This window comes from Tarenaya hassleriana, unplaced genomic scaffold (assembly GCF_000463585.1).
Source record: "Tarenaya hassleriana unplaced genomic scaffold, ASM46358v1 Cleome1, whole genome shotgun sequence".
Lineage (NCBI taxonomy): Eukaryota > Viridiplantae > Streptophyta > Magnoliopsida > Brassicales > Cleomaceae > Tarenaya > Tarenaya hassleriana.
Genome location: NW_010960187.1, coordinates 9,469,944 through 9,474,558, shown reverse-complemented (window position 1 = coordinate 9,474,558; position 4,615 = coordinate 9,469,944). Strand labels below are relative to the sequence as shown.

The window sequence follows — 4,615 nt, the reverse complement described above, 5'->3', positions numbered from 1 at the left end:
AAGAGAGAGAGAGAGAGAGAGAGAGAGAGAGAGAGAGATGAAAAGCTGTTGAATTATTCTATCTCTATCTATGGAGAGAACATATACTTGCTTTAAAACCGGGGTATTGTACTACAATGGTGAAACCAAAAGAACATTAAAAAAAAAAAGATAATAAATTGTAAGGAGAGGGTGAAAATGTTGAAGGGTAAAATTAAGGGAGAATGCCCTAAAAACATATATATATATATATATATATATTGCGTAAGATTCGCAGGGCACGAGAAAACAATTTCCGAGGCATATTCTGACTACTCGACACAGGGAAAGAACCCAGAAAAAGTTGCAAAACGGAACGGAAAATATGTAAATATTTAGAGAAAAATATTAATGCATAACATAAAAAATAACTGGGTTTAAAATTAAGGAACCTAAAAAAGCTGATCTGATTTTTGTTTTTTTCCTTTATATCTATATATATATATGAACAATTATTGAATCTCTTTGGATGAACTCCTGCAAATTTTTACGTATCACGTACGTGTGGAGATACATATACATATTTATAGACAGATTTTCTTATACTGTGTAGCGAAAAAAAAAAGGTAAAGAGAAACAAAGTATATAACTATTTATATGTAAGTTACCTGGTTCGTTCATGATTCGGTAACGTAATAAGGAAAAGCTTGGTGTGAGGAATGAAGCCTGGTCCGAGATCGTTTTAAGAAGTCTTAACACAGAGATCTAGAGGTACATATACACACACACACACACACGTATATGTGTGCGTGTATATGGTTGTGTATGTGTGTATGTATCATATAGATCTACGGAGAAAGCAGATGATCTTGGATCAAGCTTCATTCCGAACCCCCTTTTCCTTTTTCTTCATCTTCATCTCTCTCTCTCTCTCTCATGATTTGGTAATCAAATGAATAAAAAAGCCTCGAAACACTCAATTACTGGAATCTTCATCACCAACCCACAAATGCTCATCTATTGCATACTAATAAGACTAATTTTTAAAAAAAATTATTTATCCCAAAAACCCATGTTTCCCTTCTTTTAAAACCCCCCTCTCCCTCTCTCTCTCTCTCTCTCTCTCTCTCTCTCCTTCTCTCTCTTTCTCGCTGACACACACATTCACGCACAGAGACAGAAAGGAAACACACACAAGAAAGAAAGCGAAAGAAATGTTAAAATAGAGAGAGAGAGAGAGAGAGAGAGAGAAAGAGAGAGAGAGAGAGAGAGAGAGAGGGGGGGAGAGAGAGAAGGAATGGCGTGTGAGTGGGAGTGGGAGAGAAATGGGGGAAAGAGCAAGTAAAACAGAGGGCAAAAGAATAAATATATAAGCAAAAACAATAGTTGAAGGAAAGCACATGAAGGACAGGTCATTTTATGTATTATTTAAAATCATAATATAATTTCTAAAAAAAGTTTATATAAATATATATACACACACATAATGGAAAAGGTGGTGGGTTTTGGAGGGATTATGTTGTCTTCTTCTAAGAGTATCGTTTCTTTCTGCCATTTTTTCATCTTCTTTATTTATTGAAATACTTAATTTTATTATTTCTATAGACTTTCACCACAAAAGCAAAAGAGAATACAAAAGTTAAAAAGAGTGATACTCAACTGGGAAAACCCCGTTGGCAAGAAACATGGTCAACATACTGAGAGGTTGGGGGTTCGACTCTTTACCCGTTCACCTATCGTCTGTCAATTACGGCTGATTACCTCCCACGCGTGTGTTGTAGACTCGTGCATGTGGGCTTGAGTTTACTTGATCAGCGCGTCCAAAGGGTAGCAGCCGGGGTTCCCAATATAAAAAAAATGATAATTAAATCGGAGTACATAACCATACAAAGTAAATGAGAGCGTGCATTTCTTCCATATTCCATTCTCCAACGACTCAACAAAGTTGATCGGTTCCTTATCTGCAAAAAGACAAAACAAAGTCTGATGTTGATTGAGATCATAGATCTCCTCCAAACTCTTCGTTCCTCTTGGTCCAATAGCGTTAGGACTATCTTCGGTCGATGAAGATACTCCCGAGCTGGATCCAACCTCAACATGTGATTGTGGAGTTGGCGTCGAAACCTCTCGTTCAAGCTCCTCTCCTTGATCATTTTCTATCACAAAAGGATAGAAAGTAAACTTCTCTTTGTCATCCGAACTCCAATCCCATGCACTCTTTTCATTTATAATCACATCTCGACTGATTTTGATTTTCTTCTCAATGGGATCATACAGTTTGTAACCTTTTGATCGTTGACTGTATCCCACAAAGATGTATTTCACACTACGATCATCAAGCTTCTTCCTTCGTTGTTCTGGGACATGAGCATATGCAAGACTACCAAATATCCTCAGATGAGATACATTTGGTTTGTATCTACTCCACACTTCTTGAGGTGTCCGATTCCACACACTATTCGTCGGACATCGATTCAACAAATAAACCGCGCAATCAACGGCTTCAGCCCAAAATTCCTTGGGCAAGTTCTTGCTTTTCAACATACTTCTGACCATATTCAAGATGGTCCTATTCTTCCTCTCTGCGACACCATTCTGTTGTGGTGAATATGGAACGGTAAGCGGCCTTCGAATACCATTCTCATCACAAAACATCTTGAACTCCTTTGATGTAAACTCACCACCTCGATCTGATCTCAATATTTAATTTCATAGCCACTCTGTCTTTCAACAAGGGCCTTAAACCTCTTGAACGCCGAAAACACCTCTGACTTTTCCTTCAAAAAATAAACCCACGTTTTCCGACTGTAATCATCAATGAACAACAAGAAGTACCTGTTATTCCCAAAAGATGGCGGATCAAGAGGGCCACACACATCAGTGTGTATCAACTCCAAGAGCTCTTTTGCTCTTGTCAATGACTCCTTTGGAAAACTTTGTCGATGTTGCTTTCCTACCAAGCAACCTTCACACACTTGGTTTGGCTGATCAATGGGTGGCAAACCATTCACCATCCTCTTCGTCGACAACAATTTCAAACCCCCAAAATTAAGGTGACCAAGCCTTTGATGCTACAACCAAGTTTCATCTTCGGAACATGCTTTCAGGCATTTTCCCACATCAGTTTGAATGTTTATCGGAAACATTCGGTTCTTAGCCATCGGAACACATGACAAAAGGTTCCCCTTTTCGTCTCTAAGATAAATACTTTGATCCCTGGATGAAATGTTATAACCTTTCTCAAGTAATTGACCAATACTCAGAATATTGGTTTTCATACCTGGCACATAGTACACGTTTGAAATGTACTGATGGCCTCCATTCTTCAACTTGATCAAAACCTTTCCTTTGCCTTTGACGGAGATTTTGGATAGATCTCCGAAAGTAATGGTCCCCGTTACCGACTCGTCAATCTCCACGAACATATAACGGTAACCACACATATGGTTACTAGCACCGGTATCAAGGTACCAGAATTGCTTTCTTTCTCCATCCGGGCTATTTCGTGCTAGTAAAACAGTGTCTTCCACCTCCTTTTTCTCCTCCGCATAGTTCCGAGATGGCAGACCTGATGGAGACAGGGTTTATCCGGCCCAGCGTATCACCATGGGGAGCACCGGTGTTATTTGTGAAGAAGAAGGATGGTAGTATGCGTCTCTGCATCGACTACCGAGGCCTTAACCAAGTGACCATCAAGAATTATATATATATATGTATATTCGTTTTTTGTTGTCCAAACTCAAGTATAAATCCATCGCATATATGGTGTTACATGCACATTCGAATTTGGGTTAATCTCCTAAAATCATTTGGTCTGACGATTAAACCACTAAAAAAGAGTTATATACAAGTTGGCTTAATTTATGCACCGAATCTTATGTAATTGGCTTTATATAAGATTCACAATCTTAAGAAATTGGTTTCGTCGCCAATTAAAATTGCATTGATGTATCGGTCCGATAATCTTATCTATGAAGATCCATAATATATGCATTATTAAATTTTCCTTTCTAATAGTGGAATGTACTTTGCATTTACATGTTTATATGTGCAATGCATGCAACTACATGGCATTGTAACTAATTGTCTTTCAAGCTTCAACGTTATGTTTTCGGTTAATTTTCATGGTTATAATCCTTAAGCATTCAAGTATGTAACTAGAATTTTAGGGTTTACCATCATTCACATAAGGACCCATGAGATGGGGGCCTTAAAACTTATATAATGGAGTAATATTGGTCTTAATCTTATTTAAATCTAGATTTTTTTTATATGCTTACAAATTTTGATAAATAGTAATGAAAAAACTCAAGTATTATATCATTACAAAATAAGAAAGAGACATAGCCCTAAATAAGTCATATCCAACAATTAATGGATCTATAGTTTTTTTACTCGAGGTTATTTTTACCAAATTTTATTATAGAAATTCTGCATTTTAAAACAAAATGAATACATTTATTCAAATCTCTGTTGACAAATTAATGACCCCTAGTAATTTGCTAAATGTGCCATAACTATCTATTAGTTATTGAACCTTATTAAATCAGAAGTCTTGGCCACTAAAAGTATAAACCTACTAGTGGTAATAGTTAAAAGAATTTTTTAATTTTATATAAAATAAAAATATAAAAAAGTAAAGGTTAGGTGACTACTC

The 4,615-nt window shown here is 36.6% G+C and overlaps 1 long non-coding RNA gene across 1 annotated transcript in view; it reads right to left on the bottom strand.

The window, feature by feature from the left end:
• The window catches only part of LOC104821477, a 2,368-nt gene extending 1,089 nt beyond the window's left edge, over positions 1-1,279 (bottom strand). Inside the window, exon 1 of the long non-coding RNA XR_773083.2 lies at positions 627-1,279. This is a non-coding gene — a long non-coding RNA (uncharacterized LOC104821477). The remainder of the gene's footprint in view (positions 1-626) is intronic.
• Positions 1,280-4,615: the final 3,336 nt, after the last annotated feature.